The sequence below is a fragment of the Xenopus tropicalis genome, chromosome 2, assembly GCF_000004195.4.
Source record: "Xenopus tropicalis strain Nigerian chromosome 2, UCB_Xtro_10.0, whole genome shotgun sequence".
Classification (NCBI taxonomy): Eukaryota; Metazoa; Chordata; class Amphibia; order Anura; family Pipidae; genus Xenopus; species Xenopus tropicalis.
This window is the reverse complement of record NC_030678.2, coordinates 78,109,524-78,127,266: the sequence shown is the minus strand read 5'-3', so window position 1 is coordinate 78,127,266 and position 17,743 is coordinate 78,109,524. Positions and strand designations below refer to the sequence as shown.

General features: G+C 38.8%; 1 protein-coding gene across 4 annotated transcripts in view; it reads left to right on the top strand.

Moving 5' to 3' along the window:
• The window catches only part of ahdc1 (AT-hook DNA binding motif containing 1), a 55,434-nt gene that overhangs the window by 19,089 nt on the left and 18,602 nt on the right, over positions 1-17,743 (top strand). The gene's annotated exons all lie outside the window — the stretch shown is intronic.

Sequence of the window (17,743 nt, the reverse complement as noted above, 5' to 3'; positions counted from 1 at the left end):
GGAGTGCATGAGTAACAATAATAGTCTCTAGAACCTGTCATACATGGATAGCAATGAATATTTAAATAAATCATATCAGTTTGTTTTTGCTATACTTTACCTTTTCTATGTAAAATGGAAAAATGTAATTAAAAAGGAGAAATTCTTTCAGAGTCTTTCATTATGTTAATGGTACGAAAATAATCTATTTGAAAGTTTTTGATTTTTTTACTTTTTTGCATATTTGGGAAAAGACCCTTTTGCAATTGATCACCCACTCGTTCTAAGGGTGATGGCAGATGAGTGAGGAAAAGCCAATAATACTCATCAATCTATTTTCCAACAACCCCCCCCCCCCACACACACACACACTTCAGTTTGTTCCACTATAAAGAAATTGATTTTTGCAATGGGCTGATATTTTCCCTTTTAGAAGAGTTTTGTCTTCAATCTAATCAGTACAAGGAATTATATTTTATAGTTTGGTCATTCACTTTTGCTTTTTCTTTTGCAATCCATGTATATGCTAACATTGCAGATAGTCAGGATGGGCTTTCTCATCTCATCATCTATCTCTGTACATGCATAGATTTGGTTGCTCAGTTTGGCTGTTTCATGGAAAGTTGGAACCATGTTAATGTTGCATTCCTGGTAAATCTAGGATTATCAGTCCTGAAAGCAAATTTCACTCCACCAATGGCATCAAGTCACCCCACCAAATTATATTCAGGCTCTCCTCCCCGATGTGTTATATAGTGGTATAAACACAATAGGAGTCTGGGAGATGAAAATTAAAAATGAATTCACACTAGCCATGCTCAAGAGTGAACTGCTTGTTTAATCCTGGTTACTACTTTTATGTTAACTCTGTGTCGCCTTGGGCAAAAGTGTATGTTATTTGCATCTACACCTGATGGTTTTTAACTGTTTTGTTGGAAAAAATACCTTTACTGTGACTGTAGGACTTATGTGTCTAAACTGAGACGAATTCGAAAGTAAAAGTACACCTTCTAAAAGCTGTCGAGGTCATGTAGAAGTGGCAGGTGTCTTTTAGGGCAGTGACACACGGGGAGATTAGTCGCTGCGCAACAAAGCTTAGTTGTCGCATGCGACTAATCTCCCCGCAATGCCATCCCACCAGTTAGACTGTAAACCACTGATGGGATGGCATACGCGGCGCTGCAATTTGCCGGAGTCGCCTTGAGAGGAAACTTCGGGAGACTTCCGCAAATCGCGGCGCCGCGTATGCCATCCCAACGGGGATTTACATTCTATCCGGTGGGATAGCATTGCGGGAAGATTAGTCGCTCGCGCCAATGAAGATTTGTAAAAATACATTTAGTGTTAAGTGCTAAGTATGAAGAGACAGGAGAAACGTTGTCTCTGCCCTCTACGGCTTGCAATCTAAGTAATAATTCAGTACAAGTATGGGATCCTTTATGCAGAAACCTATTATTCATAAAGCTCCGCATTACAGAAAAGTCTTCTCCTTTTTAATTAAATAATTTGAATGTTAAAAAATGATTTCTGTACATACATACATTTCTCTAAAAACTGTACCTGATCACAGCTAGGGTATCATTTAATTCTTATTAAAGGCAAAGCAATCCTTTTGGGATTCATTAATGTTTAAATTAATTAATAGTAGACTTAAGGAACAAAGGATCCAAATTACAGAAAACACCTGGTCCCATACATTCTGGATAACAGGTCCCATACCTGTACTTGTTTGTCCAAGCAGTCTGGTCACACTTTTATCTAGGAAGCCCAAAATTGGTGACCTTGCTGCACAAAGAAAATAAAGAGGTTTTTATATACTTACCCAGTGTTGGTCTTTGTCTCGGTTGCCTGTATCCCTTACCCTAGCATCTGGATAGCACTGAGCATTTTTACTACATATTGAAACCATACAAAAATATGATTAGTTATGAAATTTCTTATATGAATGCCACCTGCTAGATGCTTTAAACTTACTATATACACAAACGTTTCAGACCATACTCTGTTTCTCAGGTGCATAATGAACACACAAGCTACTGCTTTCTTTACATATAGATGTAACTAAGAAGGGCACATTTTTACAAACAGATTTTTTTTTAGTCTTCTGAATTAGGGGGCAGGTATAAGGTTACAAGATTTCCCCTATTATTAGTTCAGAAATTGTAAGAGAGTATAATGTTCTTGGAAAAATAAATGTGAACAATCCTAACCATTGCAAATGGTAAAAGAGTCCAGAAGCTTTGTATATTCAAGTGACCTGTTTATGAGTTAAATATTCAGCCCTGCTTATGAGCAATGTGACCCAGTGTCAGAGTGTACTCATTCCTCCCTACCGTCCCACCACAAGCCCCTGCTGATCTCTCAGTATTTTGCAGGGGGTGGAACATCCAAAAATAGCCTCAATAGTTGTTTTAATCTGGCTCAGACTGGTCACTGGCCTGAATGGTCATTAGACAGTCCCCTGCTCCAGTCCTGCAGATGGTCTTATCACCTTTCCATGTTTATTTGGCTTAAGGCTACTTAACCCTTCTCAAGGGCCCCTCCTCCCCCAAAATCACTAGGGGCATATGGTGTGGAATTTAAATCCCCATACAGAGCCCTGTGGAGCATGGCATTGTGTAACCCTTTCCCTGCTTCAATGGTGAAGCAGCAAAGCATTTTCTGAGCAGTGTCTTTTTTTTTTTCTTCTTTGTAACCCCTACTTTGCTAGAAGCAAATGGAAAAAGGTCTATAGAGCGTGGCAGTGTAACCTCAATCTCTCTCCCTCCTCCCTGTTTCCCTACTGCGTGTCTGTGTGGTTATTCCTGGTCTGTCTCAGATGTTGGAAAGAGGTGATAATGTCTTGGCGGATCTGTCTCCCTCCCTCTGCTCTTCCTCTCCCACACTCCCCCCTTCCCCAAACTACTCTCTCTCCCCTCCTTACTCTGTTTATTCTCTGTCTTGCATTTCTACCCCCCCTCTGTTTTTCATCTGACTTATAATACTCTTAACCTCATCAGTCTCAGTTTATTCTTTTCTTATTGTATTTTTCTTGTTTTGATGCTTTATTTGATCTCTTAACCATTTTTTTCAGAATATCACTTTTCAAATAATTTTTTCCTCCTTTTCTGTCCAGTTCTTCTCTCAACAATACACACCATACACACATTACTTCACATATGTTTGGGAAGACACTATCCTTTCAGCACCCCCTCCCTTTTTTCCCTTTATAGATACCACCTCCCCTTCCCCAGGGGCAGGGGTCCTGGAATCCTAGCTCTGCCCTCTCTTGCTCCAGGCCGGATTAGAAGTGGGTGGAGTAAATAAGCCATGTGGTGTTACGACAGAGAAAGCAGGGTGTGAGATTACAGAGGCTTGTTTATTCCCTCATAGGTCCAGATTTTTCCAAATCTCCCAGGTCTTACATGTAGAAAAGCCTTCCCTGTCTAACAATATTTTCCTTCACTGTGCATGAATGAGCAGCACCTTTTTTCCCATCCATTTGTATGGATGCATGTATAACTTTATTTATAAAGCTCTACAATAATAAGAAGTGCTGTACAATCTTACAATATACAAAATTACACATAAGGAGAAGTGTATAATAAATACAATAAATAAGTATAAATACACAGAGATTAAGTGGCATGTGGTAAAGGACACAGTAGGAAGAAGGTCCCTGCCCCGTAAAGCTTACAATCTTCCATGACATTTTGACCATGCGTGCCCTGTGGAACTGTAGGTGAAAGTAATTTTTTTTAGTTTAGCTGGCAGTTTCTTTTATCCTTTGTAAGAATGTGGGTGGGGGTTCTGGGTTAACTGTAATATGGCTTTGTCAGGTGCTAGAGGTGAATTACTGAGTTATTCCCCTGTGCAGAGTGAGGATTTTAATATGGGGAATATGAATACTTCAGCATATAAAATGTGCAAGGTGTGTGCTGTGTAGCTGTATTGCTGAGGGCACACTCTTCTCTCCTCCCTCTCTCCTTGGCCTTATCTTCCTGCCTCCTAATCTCTCTCTGCCTGTCTCTCTCCCTCTTGGCTCTCCATAATTACAGGGTGGAACAGATGTCCCTGGATCTGTTTCAGATCCAACATCCATTAGAATAACCTTCAGCACCGTGTTTAGAGGGAGGCATGCACTCTTAGTGCATCATATAACAATAGTGAGCATGATATACTGTGTCATCACACAATGCGGTGTGTTCTTGCTGCTTTTAGAGACTTAACATTAGTGCAGCATGATCAATATCTGGGGACACACAGTATATTTCTTTACCAAGGTCTGGATGCTAATTATGCATAAAACAGTGTATTTTAAATCCTTGTTCACATATACAAAGCATTATAGAGTACACATTATTCATCTTCATTGCAATTTTACATGAATATAGATGACGTAGATGTTATGTTATGAAATATGTTTTTCTCACTTTGTAGCAGTATTTCAACAGGTCCATCATGTAATGCATTTGTTTCTGAAGAATCCAGTTTACCAGTATAGTTCATTGAGTATTTTAGTTTATAGATTTAGAGCATATCTTCACTGTGGACACGACTCTTATACTTATGTCATAACCATTGCATTAGAAAAGAACAACAAAGCTTTAAGGAACAGTATACTCCTAAAAAAACAGGTGCCTTTTAGCCGCTCATTATCAGGGGCTTTTTGGTGGACTGATAATTAGTTTTATTAGTTCCTTTGAAGTTCTTTAGGATCAGGAAGTACTAAAGTGAAACTAGTTTCATATTCCTCTTTAGTGCCAAAAATAACAAAAACAACAGATATAGCTTAATTAAAACAATAGATAAAAAGAATGTTCAGCACAGGCCTTAATCAATGAACTTATGTTTAAAAGGGGTGTTTCCCTTAAGTAGTGGTCACAGCTTCCTTCCTATTAATGGTTAAGGTCACTTTTTAGGTTAACCTTTAGGATGTCCTATTCTTAGTAACTTTTGAATTCTTCTTTTTGGTAGTTTTTGAATTATTTCCCTTCAATTTCCACCTCTGTCCACTTTCAGATAACATTCTCTGACCCTTGGAGCCAAAAAACATTGTGACGCTTGTTACTGTTATTGTTGCTATTTATTGGTTTATTTATTTATAAGGTTCTAGCCAGGCACTCTCCTATTCATCTTCTAGTCTCTCAAACTATTACCTGGTTGTTATGGTAAATTATAGCCCAACAACCAGATTGAAAAAAATGTATCTATATAATTTTAAAAGTTAATTTAAATGGTAAATACCCCTTTAAATACAATGGAAATTGCACAAGTATGTAACACCAGTGTTTTTGCTAACCTGAAAATACAGCTGCCATGATTTTGGCAACAGTTATATTAGTGTTCTATACTAGTGGTTATCATTGAAAACAGAAAGCAGTTGATTACTGTTACCAGTGCTATTTTTTCAGTTAAAAATAATCACATCAAACATGGATAGATAATTATGTTTCATTTACCCTTTAGTAAAGAGTTTTTTATGAGTGATCTATAGGTGTTCCAAACCTAAATAAATGAATAATTATATTTGTATTGTTAGTTACTTAGTTTTCCAAACCTTTTCTGTTTATAAATACATATATACTACTATACAAATTAAGTTAGATTTTTAATTTTTATTTATCCTTTTCATGTCCAGACTGGTTTGAGGCTACAGTAAACGTAGTGATGATCAAAGTATATTCATGGTACAGTTGTACACTGACAACTGGGAGTGCTTTTTGACATATATGTTTTCACAGCACTGCTACTGATTAGCCACTAACTGGCGGGGAAAGGGATTTTCCATCACCAAGTTGGTGGTGGACAATGAAGCACCAAAAATACCTGTCCCTCTGTCCCGTCTGTCTTAGCCCTTAGAGCGAAGACACACACAGCGATTAGTTGCCGCAACTTTTTAGTCAATTAACCGAAGCCTCTTATACCCTACGGCGGGAAAGTCACTGCGATTAGACGCCGCAACCACATTTTTAAAAAGTTTTGGTGACTAATCGCTGCACTGTATTCCAGTGAGAATAAAAATGTTTTTTGTCTGGCCTCTGATCAGCACCTACTCCTATGAATCTCGGTAGATCACTATCTGCTAAAAGAGTATGCCATAACAATGGAAGACTTTGAAGAAAATGGTGGCATCTTTCCCCAAATTCCTGTTACTGTGACATCATTAGAGGATAATACATAACAGGAAGTACCCAGAAGAAGGATCTTATGTAACCATTTATGTACAAAGCAGTACTGCTGTAATCTAGTGGTCACCAACTCACAATCTACCTGGGCTCTGGGTATAATATAGCAATCATACCATAAAATCCAGTCTTGCTTTCATCCCAGGCTACCTATGTGTCTGTCTGTCTTTCTATCTATAATCTATCTATCTATCTATCTATCTATCTATCATTAAACGTCCTTTAACCCTTGCATGTGTAACAGCTTTTTGGTCCATTTAAGTTGCAGTTTGGGAAGGATTAAATACTTTGTGGCCATGCATGCCTCTGTTGTCACATACCTCTGGTGCACATTTTGTATTTATGCCCTGACAGTTTATGAAATATTTTTTTCTTTACATATTAAAAGGCTTACCACTAAGGGGCAGATTTACTAATCCACGAATCCGAATCCCGAAAGGGAAAAAATCGTATTGGAAATGAATATTTTGCGACTTTTCGTCGCTGTCGTGATTTTTCGTATTTGTCGCGACATTGTAGTCACCGTCGCGACTTTATCGCATTTTGCGTGACTATTTCGTCGCCGTTGCGTTTTTTGACGTATTGAGCGATTGTAAACTGCGGAAAAACCAATCCGATTTTTTTGCAACGGCAACGAAAAAGTCGCAGAAAATATACGAAAAAGTCGCAGAACATACGGAAAAGTCACGACGGCGGCGAAAAAGTCGCAAGAGTACCGATCATTACGAAAAAGCGCATTCTGACGCCTTCGGACCGTTCGTGGATTAGTAAATCTCCCCCTAAGAGTAATAAGGTTCAATTGTCACCTCTCTATTAGATAGTAATTTGCTAGATGATGTACGATTATGCTTATGCGTGTACCACATATGTATCATGAATATCACATTGTGCTCCTCTGTAATAATTATTATTTTATGGTTACTGTCACTTCAAAGATCTATTTGGTAACTTACTCTGTCAATAAATGTTAAATATACACATTTGCCTTCATGTAAAAAAAATTCAACTGTGCTTTTCTAGTGCAAAATTTGGTTTAACCAGCAACAGTGACAAAATTGATGATTGCTAGGAATGAAAGTTTGTGGTGTTTAAAGTGTTAACAGGGGAACTAGCTGCTATCACCATGACATTTTGCTTCAAGTACTTGCTAAAAGAAAATTGTGTCCTTCTTTGGTTTCTATTTACTTGTGTTCTGCTATCAGAGTAATGGTCCACCCCACTGCATGATGTTTACCTTCTATAAACTGATTTTAACTGACATATGGGTTAAATTGTGAACGTGGAAAAAAGTATTACTTCCTAAACAGACTTGGGGCCTTAAAATTTGTGTGCGCACGCACAAGCACACAGCTTAGAGGGAACAATGCTCCCACTCCTTTTTACCATTCGCTTCTTAATACTGGATAACTTTCAGACCCCTTCATTCTCCTCTTAAATTTTTAATTTGTTTTCTTGACCCTATTACTCTTACCCACCATCACAGCCTCAACTCCAGTTGGCATTTTTCCATTTTGAGAGCTGAAGCACCAGCTGACCTTTTTCTATGTTTCAAAGAAAAGTTTAAAACTCCTGCAGCACATTCCACTTCCAGTAGGCTGCTTTCCTCTTACAGCTATGGTACCAACTGCTTGCTCTTCATATCACCCTTCCACAACTTTTTATACAGCTTTCTTTATTTTTACTCCAGTAAAGCATCAGAATTCATTTCAGAATTGTACTGGTATCGTTTTACACAGAGTTAGAAAACTTTGTGAGTTGTCCCCGCTGTGGAATGTAACATTTATAGCCCTGTCTGACAGGCCACAGTAGCTTCATGCCATGTACCTTTCTTGGTGCTTATGATTGGATTATATACACAACAGGAAACCTGTGGAAGGAGCTTGCCAATGAGACAATAACCTATTTATACACAGCAGATTTAAGATGCCCCTTCAGACCAAGTCAGCAGCTTATGTGCCTGCCTATGGCCCTTCCAGTTGATGCCGTTCTCTGCTGACAGGCCTGCATTATGATCCGATCATTTGATCATCAGGTGCAACTACTTAGATTTCAATGCTTTTTCATGTGTTAAGAAACACTGCATTCAGGTGATACTGACCCATAATCGAAAATGTAAAGGTTTGTATTAGACAGTGCTAAATAAATTTAGACGGCGAAACAGCCGATCTGCAAAAATGTTTTCGCATGTTTCCACAGCGGATTTCATGTGTCTGCGCACATGCCGACACAGTGCCTGTCAGTGCAGTTACATAAAGGAGTGGATCAGTTGCTTCTCTATCTTAGGAGGAGAAACAGGTAAGCATTATCCATACAATCACTGACATGGCACACTGGCATATACAAATTTTCAGACGGATTATCTGTCTGAGTGCAGTATGGTATGTTAAAACAGTGTCACCATCTGGCATACATGTCCATATGGTCAGGGCTGGATTGGCAATCTGTGGATCCTAGCAAATGTCAGAGGGGCTACTATATGATGTAATAGACAGGCAGTATTTATTGGGCTGGTGGGGGGGCTGTTTGTGGCTCTGTGAACTTGAAATGCCAGGGCTTGTTTTGAATCCCAATCTAGGCCTGCATTTGATTAAAACTGGCCGAACCACTAGTCTAAATCTTGGCTAGTATGACCAGCTTATGTTTTAATTGCCTAATAAAATACATGATCCTAAGGCTACTGGCACACACGGGTGATTTTTGCCCTGCCTTTATCTGCAGGCCGAGAATCAAAAAAATACATATCACGATACATTCATTTTGGGCATTCTTTTACAGAAATGATAATAATCGGCCCTGCAGCATATGCTTATGTGACAGCTGTAACCTCACTTTCGGCTAATGTTTTTATGATTTTTTGGTAACCCCCTGGCTTCTTCACAGCAGCACACTGAATATGTGTCTTTGGATATAGATGAGGCTGGAGCCTTACCTTGGGTGACCTTAAAAATACAAGTAAAAAATGTATTGTATTTTTTCTTTGTAACTACAACAAGACAGGCCTTTATTTGAGTAGCCTTTGAGGCAGGTCCACAATGGCCCAACTTCTTTGTTTTAAGCCTTAAATCCGTTGCCACGGAATTAAACTATTTCCATTCTCATCGCAAGCAGTGTGGGCTATTTAAGATGATTTGGCTTTGCCTCTGAAGCTACTCAAAACTACAATGTGCCAAGCACTTGAAAATGCCCTGTTTGCCATTAAATATGTAAAGTTAATGTTGCTTTTTCTCCAGGTTTCTTTGGTGACTCGGACTAGGAGTTTTAAGCTCATAGCACAAAGAAGTCTGCATGCCCACTCTCCTCTTAAGGAGAAGCATAAGACCATGGTGGTAAAAATATCCGTGCCAACTGCTTACCATTAATATGAAAGTGAGCATTCTGTTTCAGAGATGGCTATGTTGGAATGCTGTGGCATATCTTTTTGAACGGTAAGAGGTCTACCACAGCAGTGCCAAGCCATAGGCAGTACCTTTCTCATTCACAACAGTGAGAAGCAGCTGTTAGTGGCCATCGCATTTTGATCTTTGTTGCTTTTCCTGGGATGACCATATTATAAACACCTGCTGGCCTTTGTTTAACCCTTGGATGCTATTGTCTGTAGGCTAGCTGGTCCAAACTTCATCTCTATCACAGTTCTGCTGATATTTTTATGATTCCCATTTCAAGAAGGTAATATGACCTGAAAGCCTGTAGGACATAGTGGGACATTACTGGAGGCATGGACAGGATTGTAAATGGACTTATCCACAGCAGCTGTACTCTTGCCTTGCTCATATCCTTACAAAATAAAACTAAGAATTTAAAAAAAAAAAAAAAAAAAAATCTCTTTACTAAACACAGTTCTGTAGAAAAAATTGCAGTAGCCCTTTATGAATGTTCAGATTTTTGCAGACTGGAAAGCAGTGAAGTTACTGGCCTCAGGCCTCTCTAGTATTATTATTATCATCTTATTATTATTTATATAGCGCTATCAATTCACTCAGCGCTTTACAGAATGAAGGGGTACAAAAGACAAAACCGTTAACATGTACATTTAGACAATTCACAAAAAATGGTTTACAGTTACTTTTGGATAAGGATTGAAGACACTAGGGGGAGGGCGCTGCTTGCAAGAGCTTACATTCTAAAAGGGTATCTGGTATCTGCACTAACAAGCACTGTGTGGGTGCACAAACACATGGAATTCAGTGCAAAATCATGTGAATTAATTTTTACGAATTTATCTGTTCCAGTGTCTGTTCACATGCACTGCACTGGCCTAGACACCAGTGGGATAAGGTGAGCAGTTTGGCTGTTTCTTGGCCTGCTTTTAGACAAGAACTGGCCAAGCCACCTTCCACTGAATTTAAAGGAAACCTCTGCCACAACTTGTGTACTACAACTGGTACTGGTTTCTTAAAGTGGTAGTTTACACAAATGTTGTTTTTTCAATCCTATTTTTGTATTGTATTTGTATTGTGCCAGAAATGACTTTTTAATTGCCCTTTTGTTTTTAACACCTTTTGTAAGTATAAAGTCTACTTTTATGTTTCTCAGTAACAAGGGGGGGGGGGATTATCAACTCTGTGACCTATAAAAATTTGATACATTAGTTGATTTCTTTATTTGTGCTTCCACAACTTTACTAAAGATTATTGATACTTTAGTTGTTCACATTCCTTTGATGATGCTGAAAAATGTATCAATGTAGTAGATTGTAACAACTTTGTGACATTGTACATGGCTTACTGATCCCTTAGACTGAAACGCTAAATAAAAGTAACTGAAAAAGTATTCATTGCTAATGTTTTTATAGAGATTTAATGATTTTATACATACAATAAACCAAAACTAACCAACCAGAACAGGAAAACTATCCAGTAAAAATACCTTTCCTTTCTTATTCCCAACTGCTTTTAGCCCCCTCTCATTTTGCTTTACTGCGTTTGATGGGGTCAGTTATTTAGTAATGAAGCTTTTGGTCTACAGTAATTTGTGGATCATGGATAAAATGGCTGCCTTCTCCATGAACATTCCCCTAATGTCAGTTTTAGGATGCAGCATCAGTGGCTTTGTTCTCCGCAGTAGAGCTATCTAGCCAAGGCTGGCCATACAGAGGCCCATCTGGCCTGTGTTTTTCAGGATCCGGTAGAAATGTTTCACAGGCACAGAGTCCAAATCACTGAACTGATTACACTAAGAGAGGTCAGACTCTCTGAGGCCATCCACTGCAGAGCATAGCAGTGTAACCCCTTTCCTACCAAGCAAAGAGACCTACAGAGCGTTACTCTTTAATCCTTTCCAAGCTCTGAACTGAGAGAGCCCTGTAGTGTGGCACTGTTAACCCTTTGCAGACTTGAAGAAATTACTGAATCTGTATAAAAGTGTGTAGTCTAGTGGCACCTTCAGTACCTTGTCAGTTTGCATTTCCCCACTATTCTATGAAGTCAGAATACTCTGTAGGGGTGCTGTGACCCAGTCAACCAGGAACAGAGAACTATATAATAGGAATAACAGCTTTCTGCTTATAGAATGACCATGTATAGATTAATACACACACAAACGCAAGGCAATGAGGGTAACACAAAGCACAGCTTTCTTTAATCTAGCTCGATATGTAAGAAAGTTACATGGACACTGAAAATTGTGGTACAGGTATAGGATCCCTTATCCGGAAACCTGTTATCCAGAAAGTTCAGAATTACAAAAAGGCCATCTCCCATAGGCTCCATTATAAGCAAATAATTCTAATATTTAAACATTTCCTTTTTCTCTGTAATTATTGAACAGTAACTTGTACTTGATCCCAACTAAGATATAATTAATCCTTATTGGAGGCAAAACAAGCCTATTGGGTTTATTTAATATTTTTGACTGATTTTTAGCAGACTTAAATTACGGAGTTCCAAATTACGGAAAGATGCTTTATCCGGAAAACCCCAGGTCCCGAACATTCTGGATAACAGGTCCTATACCTATACAGTTTGCAGCACTGATTTTTTTTTTTTTTTTTTTAATTTATTGGAATTTTTTTACCAAATTGTCTAGCTGAAAGTCTTTCCAGCTGGCTGCTAGTAGTCAGTATGTCTGCAGTGTTTGCTATGATTGGATGCCAGCTTCTGAGTCTTGTCTGCATCACAAAAGGCAGCTAAATTGTGATGTTTGTGTATGGTTTAATGGTTAGGTGTTAGTCCTTTTGCAAATGTCATCTATTATCTTGGGTTGTCATATATAGCACAACATTATTGTCTCAAAACATTGTATATATATTTAATGATATTGTGTGTGTCTGGGTGTGTGTGTGCATATGTGTGTGTGTGTGTGTGTGTGTGCATATGCATTCCACTATCCCCTTCTTTGTGGCTGTGCGGGAGTTAATGGTGAGCACTCCCCATTTGGATGTCACCGTGTCCCCACTGCTGCATGACCCACTTCCACATGCTGTATCCAGGCAACATACTTCTGTTTCCCCCAGCCTTACCTCATGCAATGCCCAGTACATCTGTATCCTGTGCAGAATGTGAGTGACATCAACTACCTATGAGCATAGTGTACTGTATAATGATGCTGAGTATCTATGCACACCCTTTCTCTGTTCCAAGCTGTGTATTTTATCTGCCTGTCTGACAGATCCTGGTTCCAGCAGGGAGCAGCTAATCTGTGCACACAGGAGGAAGCAGATAAATAAAGGATGAGAGAGGAGATAGGACAGGCAGCAGAAAGGGAGGGAAGGAAGGAGTTACTGTGTACAGGCCTTTGTAGTGAGAAAAGCAGTGGAGACAGACATCTGTTTGCAAGGTTAGATTAGTACGATTGCTTATTCTGCAATGTTAGGTATCCTCTGTCTCCATGAGTGACAGTTAAGCTGACCACATAATAAGGGACAATTGTCATTAAAACACACAACTCTTCCTTATACTAATGCATGCAACACTCTTTCTAAAATGTATACACCAGTATGTATTAGTTCTCTTGTTTCACATGTTACTTGCATATTAAAACCAAGACATTACATCAAAATAAGTGGGAATTTTATTTTTCCTCAGACCCCTCAAGTGGCCGCTTTAACTTATCTGATAGGTTACTGCCACACACAGGCCGAGAATCTTGCCTCATACTCATGCATACTTGTGCATTTTGGTGCCAAAATCCACTTCATGTTGATGTAGTGGCTACGGCTGACAGCGGTACACTGCTATCGCAGCAGAAGGCCGAGGCAAGCATAGGGGTAGATTCTAGGCCTGCGTTAATCTGCAGACTGAGGATTGGCATAGGAGAGGCCTGGAAACTTCTTTAAATTGATACATATCTTGCTGTTTGATCCAAGCTATGTTGGACATACCAAATAAAGCTGGCCATACACGTGGCGATCTGATGATGGTCGCACGAAACATCGTCAGATCCGCCACACACCGTCAGGGCTGAAACAGCAGATAAGGAGGTAGAAACAATAGGATTTCTACCTCCTTCTGCCGATTCAGCCCTGACGGCAGATTTTGGTCAGGCGCCTTCTATGGCGCCCGATCAAAATTTTCTAACCTGGCCGATCGGCGAGTCGTCCGATATTAGCAGCTTCCTGCGATATCGGTCAACTCGCCGACATGCCATACACGCACCGAATATCATACGAAACGTGTATGGCGTGTATGGCGTGTATGGCGTGTATGGCCAGCTTAAATCAGATATTCCAAAGACCAGGGTATCCAATTACTAAACATATAGTATTGAAACCAAATTTAAATGGGACTTAACCCCTGCTTTGATCACTGAGGCAACAAATTAGTAAAAGTAAAAATCTTTATTTCCCTACTACCAACACATAAAACTTATTTTAAAATGTACATATCCCATAAAAACAAAGCGGCAATTAATCACCTCTTAATAAACAATGTAATATGCATAAATGTCCTGATAGTGTATCAGTAAACATGTTTAACACATAATTATTACAAAATAACATGCCACAAATTATAGCATATATATACTTATCATATTAGACTGGGCAAATCTTGCTGTTTGACTTTGAGGTGTATGCCGCCAAAGGCATATATTTGAAGCAGAACTTATCTAAGCATCTGGCAGCCACACCCTTGTTCCCACTATAAAGATTGTTGTGCTTTGTGCCTGATACATAAATAAAATCTGCTCTATCCATAAATCTTTTCAAAAAAGGGAAAATTGAGAAATGGAATTGTTTAGCACCATCACTAGATCCTAGTTTGACGGATGATCCTACTAGATCCTACAGAATAGAAACATTATTTTTATTTATGAATGCATCCATCATCAGTATCTCTCCAAATAGGCCTTACCCAATACTCTAATGCTGGGGTAAATGATTTAAGAACATTAGAATCACACCCCAAAAAGGGTTCTATTGTTTCCTAAAAATGCACTAATAAATGCAGACTTAAAGTCATAGTTGGTAAAATTAGATGTACCTAAGTAGACACTACAATTTGTGTAACTTTAATGATAAGGTTTTGGAGCAACATTTTAAATATTGTTTGTTGAGAAAACATTTTATTCTTTAGAGGAGAAGCAGAAGAATTATTCTCTATAGGCAAGGTTTTTCAATTATTTTATGCAACAATACCATTAAAAAAATTAATATGTATGGACACCACAGATTGATAACACAATCTCATTTCAATAAATGAGATAAAATGTTGGTTTTTTTTGCTGTTCTAAATAGGACATGCATGCCCATATGTTTGCTGCTTTTTTTTTTTCTTAACTAATTTTATTAAAGGAATAATGTTACATAATGACACATGGTCTATAATAATACTATAATGTTTGCAATTCCAACCCACAGTTAGTGAATTGCTGACAGGGAGCATGATGGCAACCTCTAGTGGTGATGTCTCTTGTACTGCTGGTTGTGGATACTCAGATTCCCAATCTGTGCACCTAGTTTGATATGGCCTTGTATTATACAGTGCACTTGTTTATTGAGGCCTAAAGGTGGCCATACATGTTGAGATCCTCTCAATAGGTGACCTTGTGTTAGCTGATCTTCTCCCAATATGCCCACCTAAGGTGGGCTATACCAGACTAAATCTATCGTTTGACAACAGGGCCAATGCAGTCCCTGATCCAATGAAAAATCAAACCTGCCCGATCGTAATATGGCCAATTTTAGGCCAGATGTCTCTTAGGAAGGCCTGTCAGGTGTGCCCAGATACAGGCACCACCACAACAGCAGTTGCTAAGCTCACACTGAACAAATATTATAAAAGTTTTAGACTCCTGAATCTACCTCAGTCTTGGCGCAACAAAATGTCTGTTTTTGCCTTTTCAAGCAGGCGTGAATATGGGTTATTTTAGACCGGCTGAAATAAAAGCCATCCAGTTTTATATTCCCTCCTGTAACATATTTGAATAGGATGTTTTGCACAATACACACACACTGGCAAGAAAGGGGTTATCGGATCAAGCTCTGCAGGGTTTTTTCTCTATTAACTGGGATAGGGTTGCCTGCCAGGATGTGGTTCCCTGGCTGAGTGCTTTCTGCCTCAGAGCATTCTGGGAGGAGGGCAGCTATAATTAGGCCTGTGCCTGGAATGCAATGACTGCTCTCTCCTCTCATCACTGCACCATCTGTCTGCCTCCAACCCCCCCTGCACATACAAAAAAACGCATACACTGTTGCAATACAAGCATGCTTCCTGATGGGTGAGTGCATTGGTATATGAGAAGAAATTATTGGCTATATTTTGGCTTTTTGCTATCATAAAAAAATACCCTGTGTTCTTTAGTGCCTAAAAAGTAAGGTACAATTTTGCAGGTTAACATATCTAAAAATCAAACTGCAGTGTCCGTAAACTAATAGTTAAACAAGTGTGCTGTGTAATAAGTATCCTCATTATCAACCCCTAATTCATAAATATCACTTATCACTCATCTTGATCCAATGTAGGTTCATGTGTTGTTTCCCCTTCTTTATTGGCCTTTACCTACACCTGCTACACACAGGCATGTATCATGTTTTTGCCTTTAATCTCATTTTGTCAAGATATTCTCTGTATGTGTGTCTGTATTGTTTCTTCCATAAATTTGTCCCTCTGCGTGTATCTTCTGTGCTCTTTATGTTACCCCAAGGAAACCCTTTCCCATATCACTCTCACTCTTCCATATCACTCTTCCCATTTTTATTTCCTTTTCTCCGTGTATTCCCATTTTATATGAATCCTTCTAACCTTCCATGGATTCCCCCTCCCCCTCTTTGCACAACACCACATTTCTGTGTGGTCTGTTCTGCCTTTTAATTGCTCGCATCCAGTGACCTGCTGAGGTCCAGAGACTAATGATGGAAAGCAACTGGAGTAAAAGAAAAAAAAAAAGAGGGGAGAGGAACAACCTCACCTGATTTTTACGGCTTACCTGTAATCCTTTGAATTGCTACGTTGTGGTTTCCATTGCCCATACATCTCCCTTAATTTATGTGCAAAGTGTATGAGTAAACACACTTAGTTACATTTTATCTGAATGTCCTTCTTTTATGCAGTGTGAAACACAAGGTTCCTAGGATTCTAATTTTGCACTGAAGGAAACGGTGGTATTTTTAATTTGATTACATGTAGCGCTTGTTTTAAGGTTTTAGGTCTGTGATGTTAAGGTCTGCTGCTGGTATGTTGCGTGGAATATTGCCACGCCAGCATATGTTGTATTAGTAGAGCATTATTAAACACTTTTTATAGAGATGGGGGTCATATGGACCATCCATTGCCACATAGGTATGCAAAAATATATGGTAATGGCCAAAGAGTGAAATAATTAAAGATGGTTTTGCATTCACACAGGCCAAAACATAAATCTGCTACTGCAGATGGAATGCTACAGATTAGGGTTTTTCCTGCTGACCCATGGAGGTTTGTGAAAACTAGACAAGGAATTGCTTGTTTCTGAATTATGGCAGTTGTGTTAAACCTGTAATCCAGTGAGAGTACTAATTTGTCCCCCCATGTAAAAAAAAAAAAAAAACACCCAGTTTGCCCAGGAGCCATAACCCTTATCAACCAATAAGATTTTTTTTTTTTTTTTTAAACAGTTCTAACAGTTCTAACAGTTTAAACAGTATTCATTTGGATAGTTTCTTCAGTCTTGGGCATTTCACTGAAAGCTACTGGGGGCCGTGAATTACTTTTACCTGTTTAACTCTATTTTACAGCTTTATGGATAATTTAAGTTATATAAGATCATTCTGTGGGCCCCGCTCAATTGCTCATTCAACTATTTAACTAGCCAAAAAAATTTCCTTATTCAAATATTAATCCCTATTAAATGATGTATTCTCAGATTGGCCAGTCCCATATTTTCTTCTTTATACTGGTGCCTGTGCTTGTACACTTCCTTAGACACTGGCATGCAGACACCACCAATTAAGGACTTGAAGTGTTGAGTGCCAATAAGAAGAGAGGGAGTAAATAGTAGTAAAGACAATTAAGTGGTACATGAGAAAAGAGGAGTAAATGGAAATAAAAAAATATAATGGAATGCTTGTCGGGAAAGTATAAATGGTATATGCTGTTGTTGAGTTAGAGGGGAGAGTTTTGGATTCAGATGGAGAGAAGACATGAAGCCTTGAGGGGAGACGTGAGGAGATCATGGGATTAAGT